This window comes from Cyprinus carpio, chromosome B13 (assembly GCF_018340385.1).
Source record: "Cyprinus carpio isolate SPL01 chromosome B13, ASM1834038v1, whole genome shotgun sequence".
NCBI lineage: Eukaryota > Metazoa > Chordata > Actinopteri > Cypriniformes > Cyprinidae > Cyprinus > Cyprinus carpio.
In genome coordinates this window covers 23,765,724-23,788,840 of record NC_056609.1, presented here as the reverse complement: position 1 = coordinate 23,788,840, position 23,117 = coordinate 23,765,724, and the positions used below count along the sequence as shown (strand labels likewise).

The window sequence follows — 23,117 nt, the reverse complement described above, 5'->3', positions numbered from 1 at the left end:
CTGCATTGATGTAATGTTTTCACATTTTCCTTTTACCAGCCTTTCCAATGCCTTTGCACTAAGCTGCCCCCAAAATGGACTACCCTAGAAATAATTTTTTGCTTAAAAATGTGCTGATGTTTTGGATTCTTTGCATAATTAAAAATGCATTACAGCTGCAATTCAGAATATAACATAAAAGTAATCCCATGAAATCATTATTGGACATTTTTAGTCCATGCTTGTTAGCTTTGAGGGCATGTACTAGCTAAAAATAAACATGCAGAAATATACTAAATTTAAAATTTAGTCATTCTCTTCTGTGAAAATGGACCAAAAATATTGATGACTCATTCTGCAGTCAAGGATATCTAAATTGCTGTCCACTAAAATGCTCACTAAAATGAGACTGTCTCTCCCCAATACATCAACCACCTATCACTGACTAGCAACAGCAAGTGGCAAATCAATTCATGACTACAACGTAAATGCCTTTTTTTCTTTTCTTTTTTTTTCTTTTTTTTTTTTTTTTACATAAAAAGATGTTCTTTAAGCCCATCTTATGTCCTGTTTCAATAAGAAATACATTAACAAAGTAAAGAAAGCTGCTTATCAATCCAGTTCACGGGGTCTTGAAACACGAGTACAAGCGAGGCCCTTAAAGTAGCGATAAATCAGAAATAGCAGCAGATTTTCTCTTTTGCATTGTGATGTACAGTACATCCAAGTGTAACAGATTATTGAAAAAGAAAAGATGTAGGATAGGGACGTGGCTCTATGCATCGGTTGTTGATTGAATTTTGAGATTAGGCTCAAAAAAAATATTATTCTGAGGCAAATGGGTGCTCATTCAAATGATGATGTGATGTTTGCATAGTGTGAATTATTAAAGATGTGATCTGAGAGAAGTGCCAATGCCTAGGAAATATTTAGTAGGTTAAATATCTAGACCTGTTTGGGCCTGAGTCTTGCAGTGTGAATGTGTTTTGACTGGAAATTACATCGGCGACAACCTCCTTCCAATGAGAGAGCAAGATGCAGGGCAAGAGAAATTCTAGGGGCAGTAGTTGTCCCTGCAGCTATTCTATCCTCTATATTCTTCTGCTTTGTTTCCCTGCAGTAAATCACTGCACAAACAACCTGGATCACAAGCTTCTTCTGGGCCACCAATTTCATTTGGAGGAATTCCAATCTTGCACAAGAATTCCACTCATGCGTGATCTTATGTCATTTCCTGTATCACTACTTGTGCATGTGTTTTGTAAACAAGACAGTGTTGTCATGGATTCTTCCAAATGAAATATTGTATAATGTGTGACCTCCAACTGCTGATCCACCATGTAACTTGCAAACAGCACAACAACTTCAAGACTTGGAAAATCATGCAGTGTATGGGTGCCACGATTTGCTGGCAAGAAAGAAACAGCAATGAAGTGCACATATTGTAGTGGTGCTTTGAACTGAAGGAAAAGAGAAACATCACAAGCAACTGTCATAAAAACAACAATATTCATAGTTTCACATTCATGCCAAGATTGTTAAAGCTTACCATTATTTTGCCTGTAAAAACGTATGAGAAAGATTCGCTTGACCCAACCAGGTTGTCCACTGAAGAAGCTTCATCTGTGGTAATGACAACACTTCCCCCAAAATCACAGTTGCAACAATAAAACGATTTTGTCGTGAGTGAAACCCAGCACTTTGGGCTGAGGCCTCAAATCCAAACTTTGTTTGGAACAGGTCCTGGGTTGGAAACACAGACTTGATTGCAAAATCAATTGCTGTGAACTGTAGGCCATGATGTGACAGGCTTATGGAAATGGTATAAAAGAAAAGTGTATCACATAAATGAACACAAAAAGTGAAAATGAAAGAAAAAAAATTGCCTGAGAGTAACAGTGTGCTAACTTTTTTTGATGGAAATAAAACAAACAATATATTGAGTTTTCAAGCCACTTTCTATATTGCCTATAATGCTTTCACCTGCCACAGCATCGTAATGTATGAAATTGCTTTAATTTGGCAGCTTTTCTGAGTGAATATCAATACAGTATATGCAATTTTGCAACAAGATCTACATGTGATGTACTGTTTCATGAATTTAATTAATATTATAAATTGATATAAAGGCCTAAAAATTTGGATAATTTTTCTGAAACTACACTTCCCAGGTAATCATGATCTATGTCCACTAAGACTTTTCAGATACCGTATTTTTCGGACTATAAGTCGCACCTGAGTATAAGTCGCATCAGTCCAAAAATACGTCATGACGAGGAAAAAAACATATATAAGTCGCACCGGACTATAAGTCGCATTTATTTAGAACCAAGAAACAAGAGAAAAACATTACCGTCTACAGCCACGAGAGGGCGCTCTATGCTGCTCAGTGCTCCTGTAGTCTACCACTGAAAACAACTACAACTGCACTGTTGACAAGCCTCTCCCGGCAGCGCGTTGTTCAAGCACCAATTGTGGACTCGTGGTTCGTCCTCCAGCTCTGGCCATCTTGCTTTCAGCCCGCGGTTAGCTTTTTTTTGTTTTCTTCATTTGAGTTAGAGTAACCTCTGTTTTAACGCCAGTCCCTCACAAGTTTCTCACTCACTCCAAACTTTCTTTCTGCTGCTCGATTACCGTTTTCCGGCTGCATATTTTACTATCTGCAGTTTGTAATCTGCAGAATAGGATTTTCTTTTTGGGGGGCATTTTATTTGCATTCAGTCTTTCTCAGTTGTCTTTAAGTTAATATTTCAGTTAACAGTTTTCAGTTGTTTTCAGTGGTAGACTACAGGAGCACTGAGCAGCATAGAGCGCCCTCTCGCGGCTGGAGACGGTAATGTTTTTCTATTGGTTCATTTCTCTTGGTTCATTTCTCTCGGTTCATTTCTCTCAGTTCATGTCAAATAAATTGATAAATAAGTCGCACCTGACTATAAGTCGCAGGACCAGCCAAACTATGAAAAAAAGTGCGACTTATAGTCCGGAAAATACGGTACTAAGCAGGTCTATAGTGAGACAGACGGTCATTTCATTCTCTCAGTAAACATGGATCATGCCACAAATAAGTAATCTTATTAGCATTAATAGTAAAGTCAAGCTATGTTATGTTTTAACCTTCTGCTAATTAATCATCACGTGTTGACAACATAATATACACTTAGCATTGTGCTAATTACAAGGTCCAATAAAAAGGTCAGCAGAGTGTGTAATATCTCACACAGTCTCTGTTTAGTGGGAAAACTGTTCACACAGAGCATTTTATTACTGGGATGTAACTGAAAAACCTTTTATAGGTTGACTGCGCACCATAATGCAGGAGACAATTACATCAATTGTGATTTGCCATGAAGGACAATTCTGAGTAACTGTGTTCTGCATTCAGATTCCCTCGGCCATTATGAGCAATATGCAGTAAGTGTTTCAAGAACATTAAAATTGTCGACATTATTCTGGATGTACGTAGGAGGTTCAGGGATGAATTCACTCTGTCTTATGAATTTTAAAAGATGAAGATGGTGTCTTTCCAAGCATCATCACTGATAGTAGTCACTGATATTATGGGTAATTTCATTGGTTAATCGCAGTTCCTCAGCATTTCATGTCAGCATACATTAATTGCCTAGATGCCAGCAATAAACATTAATGTGATATTAATAGTTTCAAACTAATAAGACATAGTATGGTGCGAAAATTATACAACTGATGAAGCTGGTAGCTGATTAGTATCACTCTCTGTAGGACCGTAATCCTTCTAATATCCAAGACAGCTCATTTACATGCTGATTTTATTATTATTTACTTAATACATAATGCAACAACCAGAATTTCCCCTGATGCCACCTGCCATAAACAGAAGAGTTTCTAAAATGTTTCAGGTCAGTTTAATTGAATGAAATAATTGAAAGATTGACTGATTGATTCATCAAAAGCTTGTCTCACAAAAGGATTGGCATTTCTGCAGATGGTAATATAATTCAAAGTCTATTCTGTTATTTTCATAATTAAATGTATAAAGCTGCAGATAATAAGCTTGTGTTTCTAAGCATCCCTCATGGATCCGTTCTTGCCTTGTTTTGCCAGAATATGTATCTCTATCTGTCTCTATGGTTTTAAGTGATAATAAATCAAACATTTGAATACAATCTCAGATATCTGAATATGTTCTGCATTAATTAACACTACAAACAAACAATGATAGCTTTTATTATAAAATATATGATATAAAATTAAATGTCTCAGGATCTCAATTAGAATGACAGCCTTAAACAGCATATTTGACCAGATACATTTATACTTAATACTAATTAAGCAATAAAACACAATAATCAAGATTTCTGCAGTTTTTATGAAGGTCAATTTAATACTTAAAATAATAATGAATAAAAAAACTAACTAAAATTTGAAATTAGATTCTAGTGTACCCTTTAAATAAAAAAGTGCTGTTCTTCCTCAGTATTTCTGTCTTGTTTTCCAGTGCAAATGTCTAAAGCTTCTTAAATCAATATAGAGAAGCAAAATGACAAATAATGAAAAGACCTTTTGATTAAAACAAGAACAGATATTTGCTAACAGGCAAAAAAAAAAAAAAAAAAAAAAAAAATCAACTTCATTCAAAAGGAAAGACATTTTCATAACTCATTGAGGGATTTTTGTTGTTTTAAGCATTAACTCGGTTAATTTTGTTCAATTGTTTCAAAAAACAAGACATCGGCTACCTTCATTTTGCATTTTAAATAAATGTATCTTGAGTCAATGCTGTTTAGATATTTGTATTGAAAAACAAGACAAAAATACTGTGGAAGATATTTATTTTTTTTACAGTGGATGCAACATTTAATACCATGAACCATGACTACGAATTCAAGACTTTCTGCTATGATTTAAGTCCTTAAGGCCTTAATTTGAACTAACTCAGTGACTTAAGAAACTGATCTTTTGTAACATATTAGAAAAAAAAGTGTTTTTAGAAATTGAATATTAAATAGTAAATATTAGCCCCATTTACACTGCATGGTTCAAGTGACCCAATTCCGATTTTTTCCTCTCATGTGGCACAGATCGGATATGACCGGTGAACGTGTAAGCAGGAAAAAACCGCATGGATTCCGATTTTCTCAGATCGGATTCAGGCCTCATTCATATGTGGTAATAAATCGGATATGAATCGGATACGTGCATTTGCGTGTGCCATGTAAGCAGACAAATCGGATACGTCATTAAAAAAGTGACGTCAACTCAGGTGGACACCACCAACTGAGATCACATGACTTATTATAAGCGCGATGGAGGACGAAGGATACACACAGTGGAGCAATGCCAAGGTTTCATGTCTTTTAAGTCTTTGGGGCGAAGAGACAGTGCAGGCAAAAATGCAGGGTTGTAACAGAAATAAATCCGTGTTTGAAGACATTTCACGAGATATGGGGAGGCACGGTTTAAGCGCTTTTTTTCTCCTCGCGCCGTACGAGACCAATGTCTTGCTGATTTTTTTGTTGACTTTTCAAAATATTGTGGAAAGCAAAACACTGTATAATATTATTTGCATCTGCATCCATTGTATTTCGTGCTGTTTTTACTTCCTTTTCCGGGTCAGAACGTCTAAGTTTGGTAGTTTCAGCAGTGTATAGTGTAAATGCAAAAATCGGATACGGGTCACTTTTAAAAGATGATGTAAGCGGGTCGTCAAAAAAATCGGATATAGTCAGAAAATCGGATTTGGGCACACAGTTGCTGAGTTTTTTAGATTTTCATTTAAAATTTTTAGGTGAGTATTTAATTGTACAGCTGTATGTGCAACACATGGACTCTTTTCATAGCATGCTTCCACAGTTGCTGAGTTTTTTAGATTTTCATTTAAAAAAAGCACATTTATAACTCTAACAAATTTTACTTTGTTATTAAGTTACAGAAAATTTGTTTAATGCTGTTGTGTGCGTGTTTCTAATACAATGGCTGAGGGAGTGACTATAAACCTTTCTCTTGCATCTGACCAACATAATACAGTAAATCACTATTTTATGTTCACCACTATAGAAATGTGCCCAACTATGACAACATCTGCTTCTGAGAACCCCAGAAATATAAAAACGTGTCCATTGTGCCAAAATATTAATGAAGGCTTTTGTCACACTACACTGCTACTAGCTTTTTGTTGGAAAAGCTACATTTTTAACAACAGCTGACCTATTGTCACCCATCTGATAAATGCAATAAGGTTAGTACTGCATTACTACTTCTAGTTACTCCCTAACACTGTTGAGAATATACCAATATCCTTGTAGGCCTGACATTTAGCATGTGCCTCATCATTCTAGCAGAGTCAGGATTCTTGGACCCTGATATGATGAAAAAGGTGGTAAGAGGCGTTTTAAGGTCCAAATGATGATGCTAGTTTGAGGAGTCACATGGATAAATGTTTACTTTACACTGCTATACATTCTCATAAAGACACTTGAAGGTCAATATTTCTCTCTCTAATGAAGATTCCCCATGCCGCAGGGATTAGAAATATGGGTAACGTTCAAAGCAAAAGGGCAACTCGTTAATCTAGCCTAAAACTGAAGGAAAACCCATAGTGCTAAAGCTGAGCATTGCCAAGTGCCCTAGAAATAAAGTTATTTATTTTTTACATGCTCTGTAACACAGTCCCCTCCCCATGCGCTGGTTAAAGGATCCTTTGCAATCAGAAATGTTGTTTATCCCAGCGCTCCAATAAACAAACAAATGTGAACACGACTGCAAATAACATGATCAAATAGAATACATAATCTCAGTTTGGTCAAAAACAAATATTTACATCATAAACCCAGAGATGGTGTTTTCAAGTCACAGAGGAATGAAATGAGTTTCATTAAATTAATTGCCCAATCACCAACTGAAAAAAAATTGTCAATTTACGTGTCAATTTATCCATTTAATTCACCCATGCATGGAGTTCAGATATATTTCACGATGTTTAATTCTTTGAGGTGGCCCCAAATGTGCAGTAGAGCTAGTAATCACACTGAGAAACAAATTGTACTGTACTGGTTCACTGACTGGCTTTCCACACCAAACCCTGTGTTCTTCCTATTGCATGTGCAGCTGCATGTCTTAGCTGAAGTTGCATTCACTGGGTTTGAGGAGCATTTTCAAATAATCTGTAAATCACAGTTATAACAGTATAGTGCTGCACCCACCCAAATTTCCATATATTCAAAGTATAATAAATTTGACAAAGAACTTACTTCTCGACCACTGTGTGTGTGTGTGTGTGTGTGTGTGTGTGTGTGTGTGTGTGTGTGTGTGTGTGTGTGTGTGTGTGTGTGTTTGTGCGTGTGCGTGTGTGTGTGTGTGTGTACACATTTGATGATTACAAATAAAAGGAATCAGCTAATATTAAAACAAATATGATAAATTGTAAAAAGTGCAGCTGCTGAGCCCACATGCAATCAAAACCTTCACTTCAATTCTGTATGGAGCTTGATTATTTTCAGTTGTTAGTCCAATCACAGTAAATGTAATTATGCGATGTAATTAAGCAGTTACTGCTATAATTGGTTGAACAGTCATGTGTGAACAGTGAGTACTTTCTGGAGCACTGGTACCCAATGTTCACAGTCAGTGCAGTTGATAATTTGCTGATCTTCACAGGTCTGCTTGTTAGTAAGTCCAGTTGCAGACAGAGTTGCTCAGTTCTAGATGCCTGATAAGGGCATCAGGTTGTTTACGATAACAGTGAAAGGTTCGTTATTATTGGGACTTGTCAGTTTGGTCACTGCAGTAGAAGACTTGAATTTACTAATCCCAATAACATCCAATTTAACGTGTGTAAAAATATATGAATAATAATAACACTGAATAATATTAAAAGTGTGCTAGTTTCAACCATCCTGTCCAACCTGGAATGGAAAGCTTTTGAATGAAAGTTTAGAATAAATGGCATTGTAATGTATTTTGTGTTATGTCTCAAAGTTATTTCTCTCACTATCTATATCCTTACAGATTGAATGGCTGGCATTAGTTAAAGCCTGGTCTATAATAAGAAGAGCTTTTTTTAATTATTATTAGGCCTTGACCTCAACTGATGATTTTTATTTTATTGAAGCAATCATTGTTAGGCTTAAGGTAGCATGAAGGTGATTGTTCAAAGGAGGAGACAGAGATGAATGAGATTTTGAAAAGACTAGAATTTAAACAAATCCCGTTACATTCTGGACATGTCAGTCTTGATAAACAGAGTTTTCACAAGAATATTAGAAGTGCTAATAGAATGAGATCTCACTGCAAGCAGAAGCGATAATCAAAGAGAGGCACTCGCCGTGCATTTTGATTGTTAAAGCAACTTCATTTTTTTCTCTCAGAAACAACATCATGTTATATTGGAATCATTGGAATGGAATCATATACTGTATGGCATACATGCACAGACTCATTTGAATGTTTTGCTCAATGTCATTATTCATAAGAAAATTCTGAAAGTCAAATTTGAAGTTTGAATGTCATTTAAAAATCATACTCTTCTTTCCTCCATGAAAATAGCAATGTATATTATAAAAACAGATGTGATGGTAAAAACCATTTTCTCTCTCCATTTTAACATGCATGCTCAGTATTATGATTCCAGGCACAGGGAGCACCAATAAAAGATGATCACTTGTGACAAATAAACCAATGCAACCTTTGCAGGTACATGAAGTCCTATGAAAATATAATCTCTCCTTATGGAATGTATTATAGAGAGCTGATATTTCTTCAGCCTCTACACAAAATTGGTTTTAAAAGACATCAAGGTACTAGCATTGTTTTTGTACAGTGGTACATGAATACCTTTTCAAATAAAATATAAACACAAAAAAAAAACACTAAAAAAACCACAAATCGCAAAGCCACTACCTCAAAGTAATATTTAAAAAAAAAAAAAAAAAAACTTGTAATCAAGTCTACCTAATACGGTCTTCATGTAACTGACTAAAAAAGTTATGACCAGTTCAGAAAAAATAAGATGACTCACTTCTAACAAGTCTTAGCCTTTTATGCAACCAGCCCCTAAACCATTGGTCTCAAGCTCAATTCCTGGAGGGCCAGAGCTCTGCACAGTTCAGCTCTGACCCTAATCAAACACACCTGATTCGGCTAATCAAGCTCTTCAGGATCACTAAAAACTTCCAAGCCGGTGTGAGTTGGGGGTGGTTGAGCTGCAGAGCTCTGGCCCTCCAGGAACTGAGTTTGAGACCACTGCCCTAAACCTATATCTGATCTTGTGCAAAATTGTTGCCTATGCAAAGATAAATTGAAAAGCACATGGTGGACCAAAATCATCAACAGCAACACATAAAAATTCACAACAAAACTATATAAACAACAATAAAGAGAGCTGATACTACTGATTTTAAATTAAACTTGAATAAAAACATTTACATAGCCTCATAAATCCCTATTATTTGGTAACATTTACTTCCTGGCAAGCAGGAATCGTCAGATTCAGTCAGAACTCTGAAGTTTGGCCAATTAAGCAATAAGTATAGGGAACGATATTCTTTTAAAACTTACCCTGTCAATTTATTAAACTTACAGTACATTTGAAATTCCAAACCATAATACTTTAACTACAATAAGATGACACAGCATGAAAATTTGAATAAATATAACTAAATTAAATGGATACTTCACCCAAAAAGATACTCCAAAACCATAATTTACATGTTCCTCCAAAGAAAAATAATAATAATAACAAAAATAATAAAAATAAAAACAAAAAAAAGAACAATAATAATAATAATAATAATAATAATAATAAAACAAATAGTAGCCCAATAGCCCCTTTCACACAGCAGTATCAGTATAATGTCGGAACGACTTTACCGGTAAATACAAAAAGGTGCTGTTCACACAGGCAACAGTGTTCTGTCTTTTTCCTGGTAAAGCACCATTCACACATCAGTTTCAAAATACAGATAACTTCTGTGACATCATTAACTGGAAACGACCTTCCGGTGTTGTGTTTGTAAACATGGAGGGGAATATGCGGTCAGTGTTATTTGTTAAAAACATCACATATTAAACAAACCATCACATTCACAATTCATAATAAAACACTTCCATTAAGAAAACAATACAAAATTTTAAAAAATTTCAGAATTTTATGATTGACCCAGAGACGTCTTACGTTATGCATGATACTACCACACAACTTTTCTGAAAATAATCCATCATTTGAAAAAGTTTTAATGCATGCATTTCTGTTACATAATATTACTAAAAACAGTTTTTGTATTTGTTGTTATTGTTTTATAATTTGGAGCAAGCATTTGCATTTCACAGCAAAGAGGTTTTAAAGGTGTAGCATCCTCTCATGCACAGAACCAATGAAAGCGCCAAACAGATGCATCCTCATGAGTCTCAGGCAACCATAGAAACAGACTCAACTCATGCTGCTGATGCTGCAAAACCTCTGCCCACTAGCAAACATCACAATAAACACTCCAGTTTGTTACAACATAATTTGCATAAAATGATTGCATTGATTAATTAACCTCTTTATGTCGGGCATTGGTCTGCAGTATGAACTTAAGGAGCAAGGACTTGTCATTCTAGGTACAGACAATAATGAACAGATGGTGGCTTCAGCAGCCAGATTAAGCACACAAAGCCGTAACGGGACTGTGACAGTCAGGAAAAGATGTTAAACAAGTTTCAGTGCTTTGAATTCACCTGGAGAGCTGTTTGAAAACCCAACAGGACAAACAAAATCTTTCCGGTCTGAAGTGGAACTTTGTAAAGTAAGTTAATGGCTTCTCAATGACATCTTTATTTTTGTCATACACATCACCTGGATTCAAGAAAAAAGCATTAATTCAGAGATTTCATTTGATAGAGTAGATGTTTTATGTTATAATCGATGGCTGTGAGCTGATAACAGCTTTAAAGGTAAGTAATAAATTGTGAATAATACTAAAAATAGTCATCAGTATCATTTTGCGGCTTCACAGAGCGCACAGTAGATTTATCAATACTTCGCTCCTGTCATATATCATATTTATAGAGCTGATGGGCTGTCAGTGGGAAAGATAAAGTTACTGAATTAAATGAAAAGCTCATATTCCTGGCCTGGGCCTTTTATTAAACATTTAATATGTGGGTCAATATTTTTGTGCAGGAAGTGGCTTTACTGCCATAATTTCTTTAAAACAAATAATTACATGGATTGGAGTCCTAAAACATATGCTTACCTTTAACATTACTCTGGACAGAGTGTGAAGGCACACAATAAATTCACAACTTTGAGTGCTTCAAGAAATTATTAACCATATATAAAAGCATTTGGATAATTGGATTGATTCAAAAATCGATATTGTGATCATATGAATAGCCATTAACAGCTACTTCATCATGGTCTCCTCAGAGCCTTTTAACCTGCAATCTTTCTCTCATTCTTATGGTCCAGGTAACGTTTTTGCTGATTCAGACCCTTGAGAATGAGGGCTAAAGCAATATTCAGCTGCATGCTAATGTGGGATGTGATTTTATACTGGCTGAAAATGTGATTATCACAGTTAAAGTTGAGCATCAGGTGGTAAAGAGCGCTTAGATATTGGCTTTTCTGTTGCTATCAAAATGTTGATAGCAATTTCTTCATGAACTGTCAGTCAAGATTTTGCAAATGGGGTTTTAAATGGACCCAGCATGTGATAATTTTTTTAAAAACATATATAAAACACCCATAAAAAAAATAACAATAACCACATAAATGAACTACAATACACCGCGTATACTGAATTTAATAGACTTGTGTCAGAAACACTATTCATGTCTATCTCTAGTCAAAAGGTTACTACTCAGCTCTTGAGAAAGGCTTAGACTGCCAGTGCTGCAAGGCTGTTCAATGTGGCATCGATTCTGTTTGACTTTCCAAGGCTCTTTCACTCTACTGTTGGGAAAACATCAGTTAACGGAAATCACCTCCAATGACCAAGGGGGCGGACTTTTAGGGCACGGTGCTGTTTACGGTGTTTGTTACCCACGACAACGGTCTGCGTTTCCGAGTTGAACGTGCTTCTTGAGAGCAGAAAAATAAGAATTGAATCTGAACAGCAATATTCTGATGATAAAACACAGAAAACAAATTTAAGAACTAATTAAAAATCAATATCAATAATTCTATCGGGATTTTTGTGCAGATTGACATCTTGAGGGAGAGCTGTTTAATATGGGTCGCGTTTCAGTCACTATTTCATATTCATCCCGACAACAGAACTTCATGCTGTTAACTATGGTTTCAAAACATATATTGCATAAAGCATCAGTATTTGTCCATGCCCTGTTGATTAGTATTAAAAACTAAAGATCTATAGCTCAGCTCAAACATGCATTTTAGTCTGAGACTATCTTAAAGCCTTGTCTGTTATTAATTTAAGGAGATTTAGAATAGATAAAAATGTGCAATTAAGTTGCCCAAGTTAACTCATGACAATCATGCGATTAATCACGATTAAATTTTTAATTGATGTCAGCCCTAAGTTAAAATGACAAAATTAAATGTAGGCTTACGCTGAACTTCAGTGGACTTTACCTCATCAATATAGGGTATACTTTTTTCATACTCTTCTCATTCTCACTAATGCAGAATGAACCTCAGAAACCTTTAGTCTTCAGAAAAGTTTAGATCGCATTTTCTTTTACCTGATAAATCATTTATGAGCTGAGCACTGCTTTGTTTACAGCCGTTATCGGGGAAAACCATATATTTCTTACGTTCCAAAAGCACCTCCTACTGGTAGAAATGAATGTGCATTTTCAATAATCCAGTCTGCAGTTTTTGTTCAGACCAATGCAAAAATTCACCCACATTAAATCCATTTTAAATAATATAGTAATTTATACTTCTGATCCCTTTTTCTTGAAAAAAGGTTCAATTGTGAGGTTAATCAATTGCTATTTCATGGTCTACAACATGAAATAATAAAAGTGTCTGCTAAATGATTAAATGTAAATGTTAATGAAGGAATCCTATTTTAACATGTACATAAAAATTTAGAAACTTGGACCCAAACAATGTGGCACCATTGTGCAGCAGCAAGCATCACGACAAACCCAATGACTCTTTTTTAGCAAAATATTTAAAAATTTATACCACCCCATTCACATAAACCACTCAACCCACAAACTCAAAAAAAATACAAACGACAATGACATTTATTCTTTTAGCAGGCTACCCAAAGTGACTTACAAAACATGACAAGCAATCATAAAGTCATAAAGCTAACAATATTCACATTGCAATTTACATTTGCAAGGTGTAAATAACAACTTAAATACAAACTAAAGAACTATGGTGAGTTTTATGTATATAGATTAAAATAAAGTTGTACAATAAAGTAAAAGAAAATAACAGTTTCTATGGAATTATATATTTTTTTTTTATCCCTGCATCATGTGTACATATACACAATTATGCTGTAGATCTGAACAAATGTAAGATTAACAGTTCATTACATTCTAGACTGTTTAGGGCCTCTTTCGTATAAAAAAAAAAAAAAAAAAAAAAAAAAAAAAAAAAAAAAAAAAAGGTCTTGTGGGTTACAAGGGTCACTGAAGATGGTCTAGATATGACTATTGATTTGTTGTCTGTTTTGTGCATCTGTGAGGAGCTTTCTTGTTATCCATGCTGAATGCTGAAGAAACATCATTGGCCAAACTGGCAGGCCATATTTGTAAAAAACCTTTAGGCCACTTTGTTGCTCTTGTTAGCCCTCCCATAATAAACCCCCTGCCTCAATCAATCAGGTTATTTTTAATGGCTTCACATACTTTGGAACACAATTGTGCTTTTGCATTTAGCCTCTCAGTGTAAAGCAACACTTGACTCTTTTGGCACAGAAGTGCCCTTTTTCAGGTCTCCTTTTTCCTTTGGAGCAGAAATAATTAGCTTCTGATTGCGCTATGATTAACATGCCCACCTCCTGAGCGATTGGTCCAAGCTCCATAGAAAAATATGCTTTTTGTACAGTGAGATAATATCTGTCCAAACACATTAAGGATGTGTCCAACCAGTACGCCCGCTTCTTCGGCGGGAGACCCTGTGCTCTAATTAAAGTCACATACTTTCGGAGAAGATGAGGTATTTGCATAATTACATTACACAGCAATGACTGTTCATTTCTGATACACTATGAAATGTCAAAGCTCGAAGGAACATAATTAGAAATCATAAGTTGACCAATTTCTTTCACTGTCCATTACTTGATTGCTTCAGTGTGTTGCCTCATTCCACTTGCCTTTGTTGAGTTGGAGCATAATGTCATCATTCCTCCCATCAGTGTTCATGCAGTTTTCAGGGTGTCTAGGCTTTGAACTGCTGAATCTGAGCTTTCTCATGTCCCTGTGGCATCCATCTGCCAGTAGACGACGTGTTGATAGTGCAGTCTTGCCTCTGGCTCCACACACAGGAAGACTCTCAGTTCTCTATATCTGTCAGCTTTCCATCTATACGCTTTGATCACGCAGCTCTGGGATAGAGATCGCTTCTCTGTCGAGGGGACACACAGTTCCTTGACTGATATGAAAAGAGTTAGAAGTTAAATGCAGGGGCAGGGGCAAGAGAAGGGTTTGGACTGCGGAAATACTCAATGAACAATTAATGCTAACCTTGTGTCATTTTTTTATTTCAATCAAATGAGTCTTGTCAGTAATATCAGCTACCTTCCTCTGTCATGGTCAGTATACACACAGTACAGTGGCTCCAAGGAGAATTTGGACATTTAAGCTACTTTCAGATAGCAAAATGTCAATCCAAGTGGCATTTATTTGGGGGGGGCAGCACAAGCACAATTTAGAAAAAAAAAATTGACAATAAAAGTTTGAGAGAGAAGATTTTTAAATTATAAAACACTGGATGTACTGTTCAAACTTAAGATAAATTGGTTTGGACACTTTCTGGTTGTCAGATTTACCAGATTCTGCCCTAACCAGGTTCAACAAGACAAATTTGTCTGTCCACACTGAGCACAAAAACGCAATACAATAAGTCACAAATCACAGTAAACCAGGAGCATTATTTCTGTTTTGCACAGCATGAAACGTTTATATTCCAGGAACATGATCATACTGTCAATCACAGACCTCTTAGCTCTTCCGCCTTTATTCAGCTTATCCAATGAGGATGACACATCCAATGAAAAAGAGTCATCACTGTTGGTTATTCTTACCATCATTCACAGATGAAGGCATGGGAATTTTGAAGGCACAGAGATATCTACATAACACTATTCTTTTATCTGCCTTACAAGCCTGAGCAGGACCTGAGGGAGCGAGAGACTCGGTCTGATTTAACTCCTCTTTGTGGATGACACGGAGGGATCAGGTTGCAGAAACTGTGTGAGACAGAGAGGGAATATTTTATTTAGCACTGTCACTTGCTGTTTCTACCTTAGGGAAGCTCAAGCTTTGCTAACATCACGTGGTCAGATGTGAGATATGAGAATGTAAGTAACAAAACACGAGGTAGATGAAAACCTCAGCAGGTTTTCACAGCTTTTAATCCATGTTTGTTAGATTTGAGACATTCCACATGGTAATGTACTCCTAAGTTTTAGAAAAACAAAAATACTGATGACTCATCATTTGATTTTACCCCCAATAAGACTATCTTGAAAGAGAATGTCCCTTCTCCTAATACCAAATGGCACTTAAAATCAATAACAAGTAAACTCTTTGACAATTTACAGCAGGGGTCGGCAACCTACGGTGCGCATGCCAACAGTGGCACGCAGAGGGATAATCGCTGGCACGCGAGGAATAGGGAAAACTGCATAATGATGTACACTTTTTTTTGTGATCAACTTTTTTTTTTAATTTTTGATTCAACAAAATAACATGAATTCAAACAAACAAAACAGGGAAGGGGAAAAATCTATTTAAAAAAAAAAACACCAATCAAAAAGAAGAAAAAACAAACAAACAAACAAAAAACAGCTTTTTATAGTCATTCCTTTATATAATCCAAAATTTTGGTAGAAAAACATTACCATGCATCAATGGTACTAGGTTTAGCCCTGTTCATTTGTGCTGTTGTATATTCACAAGTCACTATTTTAAGGTCACTATTTTAATGTTTTTGCACACGTAAGGAGTGAACCAGTTTTGTATTATTGTCTTCTTTGCAGCTGTAAAACCAGCAAACAACATTCTCTTCTTTAATGAACTTATACGGCAGTTGGAATCGGACATAAACATGGATTGGATGTTTAATCAATTTGTAGTAAAAAGGATAAAACAGAATTCACATGAGTCCATAGGTTGACAACAATTGGACATTTCCTAAACATGTGGAGAAAAGTACCTGATGATACAGTGTTAATAATGACGTACATTTTGAGGTAATAACTTCTCATAGTCACACAGCCTGTTAGGAGCTATAAATACCAGTGACAGCTCGTCGGGGGAGGCACAGCTTCCCCAAAATTTTGAAGTGAAAATGGGAGGAGGACGATTTAATGTTAGTAGAATTCACAATTCATTTCAGTTCATGTCTCAGAATGTGTATTTTTTGTTTGTAATTTAAAAAATCAACATATCAGGACATCCAGATATTGGATTGGCATTTCACAAGTGTCAACAGAGAAAAGGCTATATAATTTAACAAACAACACTTGAAATTTTGCACAAACATTTTGTAATGATCTGTACAATGATGGCACACCCATATTTAGCAATTAAGACTTTATTAACTACATAAACACTTAAACTAGTCTAACACACACACACATACAGTGTGCATAGGGAAAAGGGTTAAAGCTTAAGCAGTAAAGAGAAGAGAAATAAAAACATGAAGCTATAATACAATTTGATATTCAGCAGATCGACGGCCTGAAGGAAACATCAGTTTCTTAGTTCAAACACACCTTTGTAAAAGGTGTAAACTATACTTAATGTATCAATTAATAAGACTAAGTTTGATACTTGCACGTCTCACCTGTTTGAAAAAGTGTTCTGATGCACTTTGGCGCTCCAGTTGGTCTCTGCTGAAGTGAGTTGATGAGAAAGACCAGTTTGAGTCAGGATCTTGATGAATGGAAAGTCAAGGCCAAAGGCCTGGTGCAGACTTAAGGGTTGGAGAAGAGTTTCTAGCTCACATCCTCATTTTCTTTCCATCCTTATCCACCAGATCTAACAGAACTGCAGACTGCCTGAGCTATGTGTTGAGGCCCACCGGGCATGCCTGCACCAGCTCAGGCTCTCCACACGGACACAGAAGACTTAGCAGAAGAAGAAGAACAGGGCGGAACTGTGCGTGAGCCTTTAAAAGTCTGAGACTATTCACGCCTCTCAGGATGGGCTTGTCTAATGAGAAAGGCCGAAACCTGAAGCAGGATGTTGGAAATACTGGGGAGTTTTATGACCCTTTGTCTGAAAGCATGGCAACTTGCACATGTAACTGGATCAGAAGTTGATATACAAACTAGTAAAGATTCTTAGAACACTAATATGTTGCATAGGTATCAACATATAATATACGCTCTCGTTTAGATCATCCGAAGACGAATTCATAGATACTAAACATGGTAAGATTACATATAGGTAAGATTACATGAACGAGTGGTTCTATCATAAGCATACATAAAACTGTCAAATTCAACAGACAATATACAAATAGAGGTTTTCTTATGAACATATTATGCCGCGTTTCCACCAAAATTACCCTGTATAGTTGTACCAGGAACTTTTTACCCCAGTAACTATTTTCCCCTTAGATCTGTTGCTTTCTGCGTTTCCACCACGGTCTAAAGAACCGTGAAGATTAGGCAAATAGTCTGGTGACGTAGGTCTGTGCGCATTTCTCAATACAAAGTGCGCAAATTTCAGACTTGCATCATCGGTAGTTCAGACTTTGCGAGTTCGACTCGGGAGTGTGAACTCCCATGGACGGGACGACGCAAATCCGGTAATTCTGCAAACAGCAGCATACTTGATAACATCAGTGAGCTCGCCTTGGCTACTGCAATTTTCCTCACTGTATATTTACAATAAGACAAATTAGGATATCAAATACCACTGGTTCCTTTTGTTTTCATTTAAACATAATAATATGGGCAGAAATGTACTTAGTTCCGGGAAATGTGTATATATACAACCTACATTACAATGAAATGAAATATTATATCAATTGCCTTTTTATTTTCATTTTAACATATAGATAAATTGAATAAAGAGCAAAGTTTACATGTTAGATTTACCCAAAACAAATTATATTTTATGTTTAACCACTAAAGAGACATCAGAGCCAGCGGCAAATGTCAGAAGGACTAGCCAAGTTGAGACTGCTCTTGGCGGATACATGATCACTGAGCTCCCGCTGATCACGTGGAGCTGATCGTCTCCGAAATCGGCGAAACACATTTTTAAATTGGGGCTGTCTTTATAAATAAACCGCAGATCTGAGTTTTAAACAACTACATTCTTCCCTGAAATACTTTTAAAACTACATTTCATGACACAATAACAGTAATATTTTGAAAATTATCAGAATAAATGGTGGTTGAAATCACAGTGCTGTGTGAACTCAACCAATCAGCATGTTTAGCGCCCAAGTCCCGCCCCGGAAAGTTCTGGACCTTTGAAAAAAAAAGGGACTTTCTGAGGGGCATTTTTTTACCCGGAACTTTATTTAGATCCTGGTTCCTGCTGTGGAAACACACAGAGTACCAGCCCAAAGTCCCTAGTTCCTGGGTAAAGTTCCAGCGGTGGAAACGCGGCTTTAGAGAACAGTCCCTTTTTATGGGCATAATATGTCTGTTTTAGAGAGACTTGAGTTAAGAGTTGCTTTGCCCGCATTCCTTTGAGCCATAAAACTAGTGTTATCAGATAGTTTGTCTTTGGTTGTTATGGAACCAGAGGCCTGTTCTGCCTTTTTGACAGTGTAAGTTGCATTTCGGGGGAAGGGTCCATAGACCCTTTGGTTAGATGAGGGGGCGTTTGATATTATTTGTTAAATATAACAAATAGTTGTGTGTCTGATCCAAATGCTACATATGTTTGTCCTGAAAGGTCCTCATACTGTAGGTATTCTATTGACATAATTTAGAACAATTTTGATTCTACTAAAGTGGTATAGACTGTAGATCCTATAATGGCAAATCAAATTGTCTGCCTATGATAAGAGGCCATTAAAGCCATTTCTACTATTGAACTTTAGACATCAAGGCCTCTAGAGCCAGCTACTGAATCTACAGTACTACAGTGCTCTTTGTTATGTTAAAGGAATATATCAAACAAAAAATGGAAATTCTGTTATTTACTCCCCCTCCTGTTCCAAACCTGTCTTTCTTTCTTCTGGGGAACATACCAGAAGATATAAATAAAATTCATATCCCATCAACAAAAAAAAAAAACAAAACAACACTTTTAAAATAAAACCAATTAAAATAAAGGCAAATGCAATTTCATTTCAGTCTACACAACTAGGAAAAGTGGGTGCAACACACCTGACAGAAACCTCAGTGACTATGACAAGTGGAGCAGCCAGTTACTGCCCTCCTTGCCACTTGTGGTGAGAGATTTGAGGGCAATGTTTCTTCCAGGCAAGCAGTCCAAGATTGAGAGCACACAGGAAAGGAGAGTCAAATGTGACTGCTCATTAGTTTGACTAGCCACATGCAGGCAGGTAGAGCAGAGAGCTGGCCATTTTACTGAAATTGATTCCCTGGGGGCAGAGCGATGCCAAGCTGTGGGAGAAATCCATGGTTCTGCAGGGTTGTGAAAGAGCCCTGAAACTACATTTAAACCCTGAGCCACTCAATGTATGTCATATTCGCTGGAGGTTTTCTTATTTTGTATTCTATGCAAAAGTTCCTTATTTATTCAGTTTCACAACTAATGCAGATGCTTTTTATTCATCCACAGAAGCTATGCCAACAAGTTAAAGGAATAACTCACCCAAAAATAACAATTTTGCGATTATTTACTTACTTTTTTTATTTTAGATAAAAAGCGAGCCAGTGCAAATAAGCAGCCCACTCAGAAACCTGGAACACAGCTAAGACCAAGCGAGGCACACACTCCCATCTCTTCAACGGCTCTTCAAAAAAGTATGTCTTTGAGAGCACATAAACAATATACATTTTGGAAATGCCAGGTATGTGATGTTCATTTATATATTTCAACATGACACATGAGCCTGCATTTATTTGATCCAAAATACAGAAAGTTGCATTTGCTGAAGCAGTAATATTGTGAAATATTTTTACTATTTAAAATAACTGCTTTCTATTTGAATATATTTTAAAATGTAATTTATTCCTGTGATCAAAGCTACATTTTCAGCATCATTACTCCAGTATTACTCCAAGTGTAACAATATACACTATACTATTTAAAAGCTGGGAGTCAGTATATATATATATATACACATAAAAACTTTATTTAGCACACAAGTGATGATAAATACAATAATCATGTTAGAAACGATGCTGTTCTTTCAATTAAAAAAAAATAATCTCTTCAAAATTAATAATAAAAATAATAATAATAATCATAATAATCATAATAATCATAATAATCATAATAATAAATGTTTTTTTTTTTTTTTTGAGTAGAAAATCAGAATATTAGAATGATTTCTGAAAGATTGTGTGAGTGGAGTAATGATGCTAAAAATTCAGCTTTGAAAGTCAGCTTTGATTGTTCCTAATAAATTTTTTAACTACACTCGCAAGTGAATCTCAAGTTATTTTCGGGGATAATTAAATATATTCTAAATAAACTACAAACATAAAAATATATACATTTTTTTGTCCTTGCATTCTTTTTTTTGTAACTCTTCCCTCTCGGTCACATACCTGCCTGAAAGGCTCATTATGCAGCTCATTATGTGGGTCTTTGTCTTCTCAGGTGTGAATCACACAAATATTCATGATAGTTAACGCCTACTCGCATATGCCCTTTTGAAACAAAAAGTGTCTTCGAAATTTTTAATTAATCTATTGTCTTCTGTGAGTGAGTAAACAAGATGATTTTCACATAATTTTGAAGCAAAAATTCTAGGCTACAAGCTCCAGGTTTGACAGTCTTGTGAACAAATGTTCTCTAGGTGTTTTATGACCTTATTTCAGTGACTTCAAAAGTCCATTTTTTACTAACCACACATAAACGTTGTTTCCTCAAAAACACAATCATGTACATACTTGCTATTTACATATTATTGTAGCCCAGTTTGTACCGATTACAGTGTTATTAGAATTTAGCCATGTATCTATTTATAAGCTGAATATATAACTGAAAAAAGCACAGAAGTCAGGGGATGTCAAAACTTCTCCAGGCCCCCAAAACCCCCTAGACCTCAGAGGGTTAAAAAAAACAGTATTTTGTCATGATGTATCAAATATTGTTTCCAGGTACAAGCCTATAATCCATTATAAGTGAGAATATTATCTCAACAGCTGTTTATAAGCACTATTCTTTTATAACACACTCTTAAAAAAAAAAAAAAAAAAAAAAAAAGTGTACACTATACAGTCTTCTGACACATGGTGTTCCAGAATCCAGACACCAATATTTTAATTATTCAGAAGATATGAATCATTGTGGACAGTGGAGATTAAAAAATAATAACAGAATTTTATTTATTTATTTATGTGAAATAGTCTTAGCATTAAATGTTACTTTTCTGTTTTTCAATTTTCAAGGCAGTAATCATGCTATTTTTGCAACATGCTACATTGTTGCATTGTACATATTTGCTTACAAACATCTACATGCTTGTTTTACAATCAAAACCTTTGTTTTGTTCATAGTTCATAGTTCCAAAAAAGCATTTGGCTAAAGAAATGCATCAAGTAGCTAAATAAAGACACAGTCAAGATTGAAGAAAGACAAACATGAGACCTAGTTATTATTACCTTGCAGCTCAGCTGTGTAATAGATGGCACCGTCTACAGCCAGGTAACCTGCCGCAGAGCCACGTCTCGTGAATGGCACACTCAGCCAAAGAACATCAGCTTGAGGTGGACCCTCATGGAGAACACCTGCAGCAACTTGACCCAGTGGTGGAGTAGACAAACAGAAACAAATGGACGCTTGTGGACAACTGGGTCATATCACTTTCCTCAGCATTGCCCACTCGAATTTCAACTTGGAGATGTGATCTTTGTTTCTGCTGACAGAACGCTGGAACTATGTGGTATCCACCTAATCAATGTGTCCAAAGAAGAGTTTGAAAACTGCTTGACTTTAGAGCCATGAAAGGAGCAGTTGGTGTTTGCCAACAGTATTAATGGCACTTCGCAAGTGTAATCGAAATGGCTGATGTCTGGTATGATTTACTTCACGGTCGTTCATAGAGGCAGTAGTCATCTGCGTAGGCTTGGCCTATGCATTGCACTTCTGGTAAAGCCTCAGTACTGCCAGAGCTCACCTCTTCTCCGTCTGTGTTCGGGAAATGGTGAATGCAAAACTTAATTTAAAGATGATTCATTTAGCTGTCAGTGCCACAAACACTTTTCAGGACTTTATTGCAAAAACACTGATGGATGCTATGAACAGCCATGCTTAAATGGAGGCACCTGCCTGAGCAAGAGAACAGCCTACACAGATCTCCCACCTAATGAATGTCTTTGCCCAACTCTGAAGAACATGTTAATACACCTTTTGCAACTTATATGTATATTGTGAGCTCAGTGCAAGTTAAGCTCAATTGACAGCTTTCATTGCATTTAGCAAAACTTGCAGTTAGAGTTATGCACCTACAATGGAAGTACTCATGAGTTGGAATTTAAATTAAATTGGCCACACTCCACGGAAAGTTGGAAAGACAGGAAGAATAATTTATGAATGCAATTTAAAAAATAAATAAAAATATTAAGCACATGTAATGCATTCTATAAAATTCAAGTTTCTTTAACCCTAGTCCACAAAAGTTCAGCGCTTAAATATTTCTTATTGTACATTCAAAATGCAATTCTGAATTCAAACCTCCAATTTTAACTTTACATTTTCAAACTTTTAACCTTTGAATTTCAGTTAATTTTATTTCAATTAATCTGAATGCTTTCTTATTGTACATTCAAAATGCAATTCTGATTTATGTTTGCTAATTAAAATCTAATTCAGGAAATTCAAAATGTATTTTTAAGTAAATTATGAATGGTGCACAGCACTGTTTATTT

At 35.9% G+C, this 23,117-nt stretch overlaps 1 pseudogene; it reads left to right on the top strand.

Annotated features, from left to right (window-relative positions):
* LOC122139332 overlaps positions 1 to 22,869 on the top strand; it is a 24,996-nt pseudogene extending 2,127 nt beyond the window's left edge.
* The last annotated feature ends 248 nt before the right edge of the window (positions 22,870 to 23,117 follow it).